Raw genomic sequence first — 15623 nt, 5'->3', positions numbered from 1 at the left:
TACATGGCTCTGCAGACAAAGGGGCTGACAAATAAAAATGGAAATTGTGGCCCTGTGTACATTTCAAAATCTGCTTTTGATAAAGGACAGGATTAACTCCCAAGTTACTTCAATGTATATTACTTTAAAAAAAAACTTGTACATAAAAAATGTATGGCTCTCATTTCCATGAAACTCCATCAGTAAGCAGAAAGCTCTGATGATTCGGTCACATTCCATCTATGCAATCAGATAATTGTGGGTTGAAGAGATGGAAAGCCGAACGAATCTTCCTCCCCTCTCCACCACTCCTCCACTTCAGATGTCCCAAACTAAGATATTTTTCCAAACGTTTGCTAGTCAGTAATCTTTTTAAACCTTTTTTTTTTGTTTAAAGCAAAAAAAAAAGGTTTTGCACTGCAGAGACAATTATAGTTGAAAAAGAAATCAAATCTTGGAATCTGTTTCTCCACAACATCAAGATGCATTGTACTGTATAGAGTTAGTTTTCTTCCTTGGTCTATAATTACTGCTTGGCTTTCACACAGATGAAACCATTTTGCAATGGTTCTATTGTTTTGCAAAGGGAGGCTAGACTGCTTTCCCACACCAAGTCCTCTGTTCTTTATCAGAAGAAGGCCCAGCTCAGCAAAATCCTGGCCAAATTTTACTATCTCTTGAGAGTGAGACCTTGTTTATTTAACATTTGTGGTGCTGTGAACTCTGGTATGAATTCATTCCAATGGTTTTTGCCTAGCTGAAGAATAGAAAATAACTACCCTGACCCTGGATGTCTGAGATCCTCAATTACGACAACTGTATCAAGAGAGAGGAGAAATATACAGTACAGAGATATCTTCTCATGTTTTTGTGTATAAAGTAAGATTTAGATCATAGTAGCATACAACTCAAGCGGAGATGCCTAGGTTTAGATAGATACTTCATTAATCCCGTGAGGGAAATTGCAGAACAGGTTTATAAAAATTAATTACCTCTGGCCAATTTGCAGCTCTGAATTGGGGGGCCATCTGAGCATATACAAAGTTCACAGCCACATACATTTTTAGGGTTCATTAGCATGAGATAGAGAATTTTAACCAATGAGACAGAAGTATTTGAACATTACAAAGAACCTTTCCAGTTTATGGTATGTTTTAAGAGCATACTGTATGGCTGATATGCATTATGGGAATGAAGATTGATTATAATTTGCTGTTCAAAATGCTGGATTGTTTTTCTAAATCAAAAATTGTTCATGTGAATGAAACTCTTTATATGCTAATCTTCTACAAATTATCAATAGGAAACTTTGATAATGTAATGTAAAGCTGGAAGTAAATTCCAAACAAATAACCAGCAGCCATATCACTCTGCAACTCAGAACTGGCAACCCACTGAAGCTAAGCAGGTGTGAGCAGGGGGCGCTCACCCCGTTGTCTGTGTGGGTCCTAATGCCCCATTATAGTGATGGGGACACTATACTGTAAACAGGCGCTGTCCATCGGATGAGATGTAAAACTGAGGTCCTGACTCTCATTAAAAGAGTAGGGGTGTAACCCTGGCGTCCTGGCCAAATCCCCATTGGCTAATAATCCCCATCTATGAATTGGCTTCATTACTCTGCTCTCCTCCCCACTAATAGCTGATGTGTGGTGAGCGTTCTGGCGCACTATGGCTGCCGTCGCATCATCCAGGTGGATGCTGCACACTGGTGGTGGTGGAGGGGAGTCCCCATTACCTGTAAAGCACTTTGAGTGGAGTGTCCAGAAAAGCGCTATATAAATGCAAGCAATTATTAATTATTATTATTAAATTATTTTAATGTAAAATGTCTATTGTAAATAGTTTTTCTTTTTTCTTATGATGAGTACATGATTAGCCGTGAGTTACCGTGACAAGAGTCTTGTGGCAGTTAGTGCTGCTGTCTCACAGTTCTAGGTTAGGATAGGTTATATTTTGTTCTGGGGCATCTTCTGTGTGGAGGACAAATACCCTCTTCATGTATTCAGTAGGGTTTTGGCCAGGTGCATTTTTCATACAGTACTTCCCAAAGACATGCAGAATAGGTTGATTGATATGCCATAAGACTCAAGAACAATACAATTATGTCTTCCAGAAATGATTTGGCAATGTCACCTTTGATAATTATTGCTTTCTCATTAAGGTGATTAATTGTCAGTTTAATTATTTTTATGTTTATTTAACTGTAAATTACAAAATGAAGTTAATGCAAGTCAAAGTTGTCCTTTTGTGACTTTAAATTTGGTTAGCTTACTGTGCTGAATCACAGTACAAAAGATTTGGATCTGTATCAATTCAATGTTAACAATGTTAACAGCCTTTATATTTTAAATCTTCTTCGGTAAAAACTTCTCGGTATGGAGAGATTTTCTCCTTACTAGTGTTCTGACACATAAAATATAAACTTATCGTTGTGAATGATGGAAGCAAATTATTTAAATGTAAAACATCTTAATGGAATTGTAAATAGTTTTTCTTTTCTCTTTCTTGGGACTGTGGATCAGTCTGACTCATCACTAGGATGCCTGAGAATAACTGTATTTCCCTACCCGAGAGGACGTTATTGTTCCATAACACTGTTTTTGCTATAGTAACAAAAGTGTTCAGCTGACCTCCATAATCGCTGTGTGTTAGGTCCCTGGAATGATGCTATAAACAAGCTTTTCGTGCAGCAAATAAGCATTCAGAAGGATCTAATAACCTGAACTATTAACCTACATTTGTTTTTTTGTTCTTGTCATTTTCCTGCTTTTAATTGTGTGCAATTTGTCACTTGCAAATGTTGGATGAACACCTAGTGATATGAAGAAACATTTTTTGTTATCTCAGAGAGTCTTGGGGCCTAGAACAAACCCTTTAAGACTGTTATTATTGAACCGTGGTATCTTTCAAAATGCAATGCTTTAAGATTTAACACAATTTTAACGAGATTCAGGGATCTCAAAAGCCACTAGACACAAAATGGCCTCTTCTGCCCATAGAACTGTGTGAATACAATTTTTGTGAACACTTATCAATAGTGTCTAACCCAAATACAAATTATTACAACTTCAGGTACATTATTTGACAGAATACATAGATCTTCTGTTAGCTTGGAATGTAAAGCACATTGCTGACTCTGCATGGAATGAAAAACTGGGAGTCTGCAGTCTGTAATCACGCAGATCACAGGAATTATTTTGTCATTCCACAAAATAAACACATGACAAAATGACAGGAATTTACCTCTATAGTTATCTGCAGAAAAAAAAATCACAGAATTTGCCAGTTTCAAAATCCTGCCCTAAACAGACAAAAAATTGTCCCTTACATTAAACTATATGATATAAAAATGTTTGCATGCTTTAAATGGTTGACTGGTCTTGGATGTAGGATATTTGTTCAGTAAACTTAAATCACACTTTATTTAAAAATTAATTTGTATTTTTCTGTTACGTCAGTTAGTTAACGCCGCTGCTTGGCAAACAGCTAGTATATCCTTAGACTTAAAATAACACACAAAAATAAATCAGAGATGGTATGGAAGAGGAGGGAATGAGAGAGAACTGCCCAATGTGTCAACATTATAAAAAAATACTATTCATTCTGCTTTATTTTTAATAGAAATAATGTGTATTCAAATTATTGAATAAATCCTGCATTGTGCTATTGCTAATGCACCCTCAGACACTGTGTTACATACACACCACTCTGAACTGAATAAATGCAAAGCTGTGGTAAATGCTTATTCAGTGCTAGGCTTTGCTGAGTTGACAAAAGTTATTTTAGTCAGTCATTTCTGATATATCCCATACAGTACATACACAATATGTTACAATTGCTCACATACCTTTAAATTAATCTAATTTCCAAAACAAACTGAGCCCATACCAGTATATGGCGGTTTTACAGTCTGTTCAGGTGTTCAGCTTTCTCCCGTGAGAGTGCATCCAGCACAAGAGTAACCCACAGCTCCACAGGGCCCCACTTCTTTAACTATTTTTACACACTAGACAGCATTAGCATAATTTATGTGCTGAACTTTCAAATGTCTCCAATAAACATCCTCCTGAGTGGCTTGTGCAGGCAGTGTGTGGCTCAGGTCTCAAAGCCTGCATTATTTCTTGGATTGGCCTGGTTACTATTGGCTCATGTTGGCTATATGTAGTGCACAACTTGAAGCTGACTCCCCAGCAAGCTTGCAGGGCAGAGTGAAAGAGCCTTTCACGATCTGAAACTTGAGCAAAGCCAGTTACAGCATGAAGCCTATTCACTCCATTATTACAAAATTGCAAGAAGATTTAAGCTGAAACACCTGTTTCCATGAGATGTTACACAGTTTTTAAGAGTTGCTAACTTGCTATTGCTTCTGTTATCCACATACTGTAAAACAACATGACACACAAGGACACAGATGTTACCATAATTCAATCAGCACAATAGGTATTAGATAGATGTTGAAATCTCATAAATGGTTTATTTTTCTTGTAAATCTGCAAATGTTAAAAATAATGTTTTATAAATGATTCAACAACAGACATTGTGGATTTTGGTTTGAAGTATGAAGATTATCTGGAAGAAAAAAGACAAAACTGAACGTACGCAAAACATTTTTATCTTAGGAAAAGGTTTAAGACACTGAGATTTTAAAATTTGTGGACTGTAGTCGAAAAATATATTTGAATGCAAACATTAAGAACCTTTTAAAAGCATTTATAATGATGTCAGTTCTAATATATCCACAAAAAATCTAATTTAGTACCTATGCAATTACATTTAAGTGACCATGACCATGACTGTGTTCACAGTCTGACACTCTGAATCACCTTCAGTGTAATTTTATCATTAAAATTATGTAAAAACACAAATAAAGATCTGAGTATAGTTTTATATTTAAAGATTAAATTAGTTGTCCAAAGACAATGTACTGTATGATAAAATTTGTCTTAATTCACGTGAGGGAGTAATCATATCGGGAAAGAATAACTAGGTCTGATTCTTTTTCAGAAGCTTTTCGTTTTCTTTGCAAGGTGTATGACCTGGCAGTGAGACAGTACATGTGGTTTCCAGCAGTCTGGCAAAAGTCAAATCTCCCTACTCTGAACCCCAAGCTGAGCTTCATTACCAATGAGTAATTTTAAAAGGAAACTAACAGAAAGTCCTTTCAGTGGTAATAGTCATATTAATACGCATAATTCAAAAATTAGATTTATCATTACCCGAAACTGATTTAGTAAAAATGCAAGAGATATTGAAAGATGAACAGTGCATCAAATTATACAAATGTCACCTGATACTGTCTCAATATTTCATGAATGTTTCTATTATGATTATTCCTGCTATTATGTATTCGATGTAGATATGTATATGTGTATTTTATTCTCATGGCTGAAAATAAAGGTTTCCAATATACTGTAACTACAAAAACCTATAATTACTTTTTACGATGGAAGTTCTAGAGGGAATCATTACATTTCAATAAATGCATTTTCTGTTGAAAGCTGAATTTAACCAATTAATTATACAGGTTGTCTGTATTTAAGAGACTTGGTGAGGATACACTCACATCTCCTTGCCGCTATCCCAGAGATTTTCCATACATTGATTTTAGCTTGCTGATGAAAGGCTGTTTAATTTGGAACGGCTGGTGTTGGAAGTACCCAGGTGCCCTGAACACTACACAACTGATAAAAGAAACAGCTACGATTTAAAATCCTTCAAGGCAATAATTTCTGCATCATCCCATATGAAAATGTTTTCTCTCCCTCTTATGAATATTTTCTCAAGTCAGATATTCTTTGATCTAAACATAAAACTATCACACACAGTCCCTATGTCTAAAAAAAGCATGAGACAATTCAAAATTCTAGAAGTTAAGTCAAATATTTATATGGAATATTTTATCATTAGTAAGCTTTAATGTGCAGTATTCACATTCTGTTTGCTCTTACTAATATCTACACATCTGCGGGAGCCCTTTACTTGGAGGCAAATGCAACATTTAAAGTTAATATTATGTACGCTTACAATTATGTGTTTTCCGTTTATGTGTGATAAATTCAAATCACATATGGTTATTTTCAGGTTGGACAAGGGAATTACAAGATCCGACTTAACTTCTCTCAGATCCTTCAAACATCTCTGTTTAATAGCTATTGATTCAAACAATTAACTGCACTGTTCCTGTAACATCTAACATTTACTGGATCTTAAAATGTCAATTCATTTTCAACATTCAACACAGATGGTTTAATTGTCTTTATTGGATACTAGTTTAAATGGATATACTGTATATTAACATTTGCATAGGTAATTTGATATCTAGGAAGTAACAAATGAATGCACATCCAGTAGCTGTGGTAAGATTTTTAGATGTGGTCATTTTTCACATTCTGATTAGAATTCTTCTTATCCCTTTCATCTCCATTAATCAATGTCATCACTACTTGGTCCTGAGCTGTATTAGCATGTGGCAGTGAGAAGAAGATTACTTTGAATTGATTGTCCCCTCTCCAACCCAATATAACGAGTCAAGACAAATAATAACATTTTCCCCTTTCAGTCGGTGTCAGAGCTACTTGATGACCAACAACCGTTTTTAGGAAAGCCTTATCTTGTACCTCTTATAAAGGAGCAAAAAGAAAGAAAAATATTGTACAGGTCTCATTGTTCACATAAAATCCATATACTGGCAATGATAAAACAAACTTGGGAATATGGTCTGTTTTATAGATTGTCAGAAATAACTAACAATTCTTGGAAAGACCAGAAGACTACAGCTACCTTAGAGAACAGAAGGCCCGAGTGACATCTGTTACAGTATGTCAATAAAGTAAGAACTGCCAGAGGCAAGAGGAAAGTTTTTTGCCATCTTTATAGATAGAACTACTATATATTCAGTATCACTTTTTGAAGCACAGAAAGAAAGCAAGAGAGAGCAACATGCAAAAGAATTCCTTACCATAGGCTGAGCTAATTTTATCCCAACAAAAATCCCTTTTCTAAGATTGCACATTTTCTCCATATTTTGTCCCTGTTTCATTCAGATAAAGAAAAAGAGTTGTGGTAAAAGAGATTTTTCCTGGAGATTAAGTTTATGGAAAGACTGTAAAGAGAACAGTTGTGAAAACACCTGTTGCCATACCAAATTATTGCATTTTTATTTATATTCTTAAGGTTACAAATTTCTTTATATCATATATAAAACTTCTGCAGGAAACTTGTGGCCCACAAACAATCATTTTGATAACTGAGCCAATAATAGTTATGTGGGCCTTTTGAGGTATTTTATTTTTCTATGTATATTGCTATGCATGCTAAATGTTTCAATGTTTTAGCAAAGAAACAAGTTATAAAAAGAATAAATCATTATTCTGAGCAGAAATTAAACAGGATGCACAGAAATTTCTAAACATAAACAAAAGAGATTCAATTAAGCAATGAGAGGGGAAATATTCAGAAATATATTGCAAAAAACGGGAATAGATCTGGACCAATAAAAATAATCTTTGCAATCAATTCATGATTTTATGACTTGAAAATGACATTCTCTTGTATCATGTTCACAAAGAAGGCAGCTCATAAAAGAAGAATGCAATTTTTAGTCTTGATGCCCCTCGGTTGATCAATGTTTATTTACTCAACAGAGGAATTTGTATCAGTGGTGCTTGCTAAGCCCAGAGTATTGGCATGTGCCAGATGTTCTGAGCACATTCCATTGCAGTATCGAGAGAGATGTCTTTAGTCTATATCTCAGAATTAGGCATTTCTTCTATTTCAAAAGCAAATTACTGGTTCCACTGTACTGTACATAACTTCCTCAAAAGGTCCAAAACATGAAAGAACTGAGATGGATTGCTTAAATAGAAAAACAACAGTATTGGATTACTTTATGCATATCCTCAAAGAAACTTAAAGTGATACGTCTTCAAAAACTGAAAAGAAAAGAGAACGTGAAGGAATAAAAAAATGCTTTTTTTAAAACACTTTTAAAAATACACTCTTGGTTACAGTTTTGATGTGAAGCCATTAAACAAAGGGGTGTTGCAATTAGGACTGAACTAAACAATGCAGAATGTGTTTTATGAGGCCTAGGCTTCACAATAAAACAAATGCCTTCTTCTCTTTTGTTCTTGTATTAATATGCACATATACTATGAACACATGTGCTTTTCATTCTACATTTCATTCCCTGAGGCTTTAGCATAGCATCTTAGATATTTTATGCGTATGAGTGAAATCTGAATAAAATAGCATTTCTATTGTAATTGAATCCAGGTGATGTTACATAAGATGCAAATACAATTTTCTAACAACATTAAGCTTCTCAGATTTATAAATCGTTTATTACATGGAAAAAAACTGCTGTCTAAATTAAAAATTGAAAATGGTTATTTCACATGGTCTTTATGAGTCAGAATATGTGGACTCAAGCTACTTTGCAGGTGTTCATAACAAATGTTTCTTTACAAGTTTGATATTGCTCCAAATAATCTTTTTTTCTGAGTCCTACCCTTCTACCCCCAGAGAGCCCCATATAAATACAAATACTGGTGTCTCAGTCTGGTTCCTTCAGTGGTAAATATTTCAAACCATTGACATAAAAGCTCTCGTGGATAGTCTTGAAAATCAATAATTGCACATTTGTCTTGAAAGAAAAATAAAACTTTAAGATGTTCATTTAACACCTTACATCTCTAACCGACAACTCATGTCTATGTTCAACTCTTGAAATAAACATGAAAGAATGGCAGACTGCTCAATGGTTTTCTCTTTTTCTCAGCATCTGCCCAGGGTCAGTGCTCCTGAAATGATGAGACAATGTACATGGACCTTAGAAGGCAGAGTTCAAACTCATGTGGTCTTTGCTTAGACCTTCTGTACAGAGGCAGCTGCTGTCGCAGTAGCATGGGCAGTAGATCATAACAGGTTGACACCCTTCAAAAAGGGAACTTTAATGGTATTCTGTTGTGTCTGCAGCACCGAACAGTAAATTGGTATGAGTAGAGACTCGAGCCAATAACCTTGTAGACCATAGTCACTGGGTAAAGCCGTGTGAGAACTACATGTCTTGCAATGCCAAAATACCTTGCAAAAGCCAGTGAAATCAGATGAAAAAAACACAAACAAAAACTCTGAACTACATCTAGAAATAACTAGAAATATGGAGGTTCAGACAAAGCAAATCTTTAGAAGACAGGAACCTCTTTCTGAAAGAACTGCAGTTTTTACTGTTATGAGTAATTTTCAAGTAGTAGGTTAGGTGCTGCGAGAATGATGGTCAGGAACAGAGCTCTTTTCTCTGTGTTGTATTTGATCATTGTTGCAATATCCAACTTGATTATTAGTTTAACTTGAGTAAGAGAAGCCTTGATAAATAAACGTTTCAGTTTCTACATCACCCAACCACAGATTGGCCATTTGCTTGGTGGTATAGTGTAATATAGTGTAATATAGTGTTATTTTTAAAAATCACTCCCAGCTGGTTTTAAATAATCCTTTGCTCTCAGAAGGATATAGTACTTTGTCCCTCCAATACATGTGTAATGTTTTGCAATGTATTGAGCTCATTCTGTATATCATTCATAAGACATCCTGGATAAAAAGAACCATCCTTATATACAACACACTCTCTATTCACTCTATATTATCCAAGCAGTATGAAGAAGACCATCTGAAGCTCCTTAAATTCTATAAATATGATTCACAATCCCATTCACGAGACTGAACAGAATTAGCACTACAAGAACAAAGGAAAAGGTACCAGTACATTTTTCAGTGTCTTCAATAGTGAATATCTAACCTTTATGAAAGGTTACCGTGGTGGTTTCCATGGTAAACATGAACGCCATTTTTTGCTTTTTTCTTTGCATCATGTTTATACAGTTCCATGGATTTACTTTGCTTTGCCATCATTCTCTACTACTGTAATTTATAACACTTCAATTCTGACATTTTATAAGGGAAGCATTCCCTAAATTAATAAAGGTAGAACTGAATACAATATTCAGTGTTTTTTTTCATTCAGCACTTTGCAAAAGAAAAGTTTTTGGTATTTGATTATAAGAAGAAGAAAATGGGTAAATGTACTGTACGTCATCAGTCTTAAACTGGTGTATCTCTGGCTGTGTACTGTACATTGTTTACGTGGCTATTTTATTTGCTGCTGTAAAACATGTATCAGATTCCAAACATGGAACCCTGAATGTCCTCTATGCCATTGTCAACTTTAATATTCAGTTAAAGCCAGAGCTGGCAGAATAAAAATAGTTATTTTAATACCTTTCATATAATGAAAGATGGATCCAGATGTTTTGACTCTGGTCACACAGCATTTTGTATTTTAATAATAATTCCTTACACTCCACTCAAAGCGCTTTACAGGTAATGGAGACTCCCCTCCACCACCACCAATGTGCAGCATCCACCTGGAAGATGCAACAGCAGCCATAGTGCGCCAGAATGCTCACCACACACCAGTTAACAGCGGGGAGGAGAGCAGAGTGATAAAGCCAATTAATAGATGGGGATTATTAGGAGGGAATGGGAAATTTGGTCAATTTGATTAAACATGTATTTTGTTTACATGTACTGTACGCTTGCAGAACTGTGTGTATGGAATCTCTCTATTTTCCTTCTGGTGAAAGTCTTTAAGCTAGTGCTATGCATTAACTTGTTAATAAAGAGAACACTAAAAAGCGCCACCTAAAGTGCAGAATGGAAACCAAGCATTTAAAAAGAACATCTTGTGGCTTGTTTGTAGCTGTAAAAGGTTGCGAGGTTGTCCTAGCAAGAAACCTTGGTTTGAAGCACAGCCAAAAATATAAATATAACTAAAATATAAAAGGTTCAGGAGATTCAAACAAACCTCAAACTATTGTGTAATTTTGTAGGGTTAAAATAAACGAAGATATAGAATTGGTGCTGACCATTTGTCTACCTCAGCCTACAAATGAGAAGAAGGCTTTCAGAACTCCCCTGGAACACTAGCAGCAATAGACCAAGAAGCTGCTGCAAGAGTGAGGCTGAAAGAGGGAGGGAAGTGAAGTAATGAATACTGGAAAAAGAGGCTTCATATGCAGAATTGCACTTGAATCTTAGCTAGAGTCAAGTTCCAAATTATTTACATTTCCAATAATGTCAAAAATATCAGATGTTTCTGGCCAAACACAATCCCTGTTTTACCTCTTGTTTCTGAGGACAGCCAAGTGCGGGACAGAAATGCCTGATATTTAGATTTTTTAAATGAATAAAGCCAACAAGACTTGTAATTAACTGAATATTTCACTTTTTGTAACATTGTTTTATTTATTTCTTTAATTTTAAACCCATCCAATTTACAATTTGCTAATTGTTTCTTCACCTCTTGGCTCACAACAATACGTGCTATACTACACAGGTTAAATGAGAATGGGCAGGCATACTGTTCTCACTCAGACGCCTGTTGGAGCTATTCAACTTTTGACATGCCCCAAGCTCCATCATGCCATGCAGGAGAGTTTGTTCTGTCTCTCAGTGACATCATTGCAAAGCCCAGGAAAACACAGTAAATAGCCTAGCCTACCCTGACAGTGATTCTGAGCCACTGTTTGGAGAATACAAGTAACACTTTGCTAGTGACCTGACCCAGACTTGAACAAGAAACATTAGGGTCATAGATAGTTATAGATAGGTCTACAGCCTTCACATACAGAACAACCACCTTTACTCAGGTCTCCTGTTTTGACAGAGTTCATGGCATAAGCTCGGAAGTAAGACAAACCCCAGCTGCTACCAATTCCTGCAATCACTATTTTTGTGTGCTGGCTTTTTGTTCTGAAACAAAACATTAAACCTTTTTCATTATTAAAAAGTACATATTCTCTCTGGTACAATTTTAAGAACCAGCAGTAGCACAGAATTCCTCAACTGTCTATCAGCAGGATTAGATATCAGTGAAGGCCTCAGACATCAGGTTTTGACACCTAGACTTTAATTATTTATGCTTGCTGCCCCTTGAATTTATTTTGAACTGATCGAAAAGTTAAACTTCATTCATGAACTATGTTTTTCCCGAGTGGAAAACATTGGTTTCCTCATTAAATATTCTATAGCCATCTGTGATTTACATCCTTGATATGATCCTTGAGATTTGTCAACACTTCGCTTGTGTGTTTGGGATCTTTTTGCAAGTCACCTGCCAAACTGGAAAACTACCACATGAATAATCTAGCAAAATCCACTGCCCCCCCCACGTCACAGCGCACCTCTCATAATCCTTTTAAAAGGATTTATTGTTCACTATAACCAAGGTTGTCACTCCATCTATACTTTGTGTTCTTTGTGATTATTAGACATACAGCCTGCATTTTTGGTTAATCAAGAGCATATACTGTAACTACTGTTTTTGCAGATGTGGAATTCAAACTTATTGCATGATAACAGCCAGACTGAAACACTTTTGTAGTGCCACCAAACTGCTTCAACAATGTTGCAAAATTCCAATCTTGCCTCCTTATTCAGAAAGTGTAAGAACAGAGAAGGATGCTGAGACCAATAATTATGGGTTACCAGCTGGATTGTTTAAAATAGTGAGAGGGTAATTGCTTTAGCAGGGAGTGGTGTTTGTGTGCTGAATGATGGAGTTTAAACAGTAGAAGATACAAATTCCCATAGCTCTGTGCAGACCACTGCATGCACATTGTTATATGTATCTTAATGTTAAATAATATTGAATAAATTACTAGACCTTTCTAGTGTTTTAGCTTAACCTATAAAGACAAAAACATTTTGTCTTAGATCAAATATAGGACGCTATCCATTTTAAAGGGGGTATAATTTGAAACAGATTTTTTTCCAGTGAGATTTTCAAAATTATACTTAAGGGATACATTTCACTGCGTAAAATGATTTTGATTGAAAACATTTGCGCTGCTAGGGTAAACAGACACCATTGCGTTGGTTTATCGTGAACACTCCCGAAATTCCTGGAAGTTGTGTCTTATCTTGTCTCATAAGAAGGTGTCTACATTACTAAATTAATTGATGGCTTCAAAAGAGGTTAGATTTTGTTTTTATTGATTTTTGAAGAAATTATCATCTTCAATGTAGGCATCTAAAAGTGCTCATAATAAATATACACATTCGAAAACATGATTAAATCACTGTACCATGACAAAATATTGTTTGTGTGATTTTGGTGTGTAGATACATGTACATAAACAGCACTTGGTCAAATCTGGCTCACATACTGATCTTCCATATTTGCAAAAAGGAATAATGCATAATATTGATAAAACTTGTTTATCTCAAATGTAAAGGGGTCATACAAGTTGTCAGTTAGGCAGCTCTCCATAGTTCTGCTTCATTGTTTTAATTAGTAACTTAATTGCATTCATGAGACTAACATTGCATTCTAGCTTCTATCGTATGTAATCTTACAATTAGTAAGTCTGCGAACAATAGACAAAATGGTTAACTGACAGACCTAATCTGTTTTAATTATTTACAAACGTTTTACAGCACATGCTTGCAATTCAAGGAAATATTTTAGTATTTCTATTACAGTGGTGGGGATTGTAAATTTCACAGGAAATGAAATCATTCACATATAACGTAGACAAATGTAAGACTTTCGTACATTTTTTCCTGAATCTTCCTAGTGTTTGTATGACCTAGTCCTACAAATAAACTGGACCATTTTGTATTATTTTTAGATACGTACATAAATAATGTATAATACACATTTAGATACATAAATAATAGTGTCCCTGTATGTATCTAAAGATTGTATTTCAACACCTTTACCAATTAGAAGTAACCAGGATATAGTGTGTGAGCATGAACCATTCATAATGGGGATTCTGAGAGTTTGTTTTCAATATCTGGCCTTCAAAGTTAAGACAGATAGGCAAGTTTGATTATATAATTTTTAAAATTAAATTGAAAGCCTTTATAGTCAATGAAAACAAAACATGTTTATGCATATAAATGAACATGATTTTTATAGTAAACATTTCCTAGTACTGGGGACAGGATTTCTGACTTGTTTCAGTATATTGGCACACATATTAATTGTCTTATTCCTACATGTCAATTAGATGAAAGATGATTAGAATAACAACAACATAAACTGAAATAGTACCACACAAAGTTAAAAAAAGTTAAAAGTTAAAACACAGATTTGCTATCTGTACAAGTTTGCCATGGATTTTTAGTTATTTGCCCTCCATGGATTAAGATGATGGAAATCATTGTGTAATTGAAATGACATTTTTACACTCACTACTCTCCAAGGTTTTATTGTTGCCCTGACAGTTCTAAAAAGACCATGTACTGTATGTATTAATATAAGGTTCAGTCCTTTCACACAATTAAAGCAAGTCTCACAATTAACAATAATGGAAAATAGTTATTTTAACAGGGTTAAGACAATAAGAGCGCCCATGCTGATTTAGGAAATGGTCCATAAAAACAACACCATTAATGTTTAACAGCTGGGAACACACCCGTAAACAGACAAGCACACACAGATATTTAATGTGGGACAAGGGAAGACTGCTTTCTGAGTACAATGGAAAGATACATTTTACAGGAAGCAATGCAGCCAAGAAGACAGCTTGAAGGTCTCAAGAGTAAATTATATGTATGAAAACAGAAACATTTCTGCGTTACACTTATCTTCTATGGAACAAGCTACCCAGCCATGTTAATGAAACTTGAAATTCTGTCATTATTCAAGAAAAGGCTGGATAGAAGCCTACAAACGCACTAGACAGGCCAAATGGCCTTCTCTTGTTTGTAACCTTTGTTATGTTCTTGTGCTTTTTATGCCCATAGACCTTAGTAAAGCAGAGGTCCTATAATGGGCCTGCAACTTTGGCTGATCTGAAATGTCAATCCCTTGCTATTTTCAGTCCAAGGGTAAAACATAATTTCTAAGAGATTAAATCTTTCAGCATGCTGTCACGTGTGACATCTAAGAGTCTGAATTTTGTGCATGCGGTGTCTTTTCATCACAATATTTCTGTTTTATTAACAAAAGCTTATTAAAGAATTGCCTATATAGTGTTTTGTGCATGAATTCCATTTTGGATAAGGGACATTTGTATTGAAACAAACAGGCAAATGATTAATCACAAGATTTCATTTAAATGTACTTTTTGGGAATTCTTGACATAATATGTAATAACGTACACTTTGAATATACTACATTGTGGATAATATTAATGTGCAGGATTATTATAAAGGATTTCACGCTAATTGTTTCAAAATGTATAGTGATGTTTTCTGAACCTCAAATTCACTGACAAAATACTTAAAACAATACATACAAGAAATCAACATAAGAATCCTCTCCAAATACTCTCAGAAAACAAAAGAAAGACTTAGGTCAAGTTAGTTACCAACTACCAACTCGATTAAAAATATAAAAATAAGATATGGATCATTATGCAAGTTAATTTATAAAACCTTCAAAGTTTATTTTTGTTGATTTGCCTAGAGGTAATTTTAACATACCTATTTTGTGAAATAATTTACAGTTGATATATAACGGCATTTTCCTGTTCGGATATGTTTGTTTTCTTTCTTAGATACTGTATTTAAACAATACAAAGTCCTCAGATCCGTATCAATTAATGAACTGCATTTATCATCATTATCAT

General features: G+C 34.8%; 1 protein-coding gene across 4 annotated transcripts in view; it reads right to left on the bottom strand.

The window, feature by feature from the left end:
- The window catches only part of ddr2a (discoidin domain receptor tyrosine kinase 2a), a 40678-nt gene that overhangs the window by 23770 nt on the left and 1285 nt on the right, over positions 1-15623 (bottom strand). The window contains exon 1 of one of the 4 annotated variants that reach the window (XM_088598500.1): positions 3871-3919. The exons of the other annotated variants lie outside the window; for them this stretch is intronic. The gene's annotated coding sequence lies outside the window, so the exon portion shown is untranslated. Of the gene's footprint in view, positions 1-3870; positions 3920-15623 lie in introns of those variants that run through there. 4 annotated transcript variants of the gene reach the window in all.

Source organism: Lepisosteus platostomus, chromosome 11 (genome assembly GCF_059453375.1).
Source record: "Lepisosteus platostomus isolate fLepPlt1 chromosome 11, fLepPlt1.hap1, whole genome shotgun sequence".
In the NCBI taxonomy this organism is placed as follows: domain Eukaryota; kingdom Metazoa; phylum Chordata; class Actinopteri; order Semionotiformes; family Lepisosteidae; genus Lepisosteus; species Lepisosteus platostomus.
Note: the sequence above shows the minus strand (reverse complement) of the source record. Positions and strands in the feature narration are given on the sequence as shown.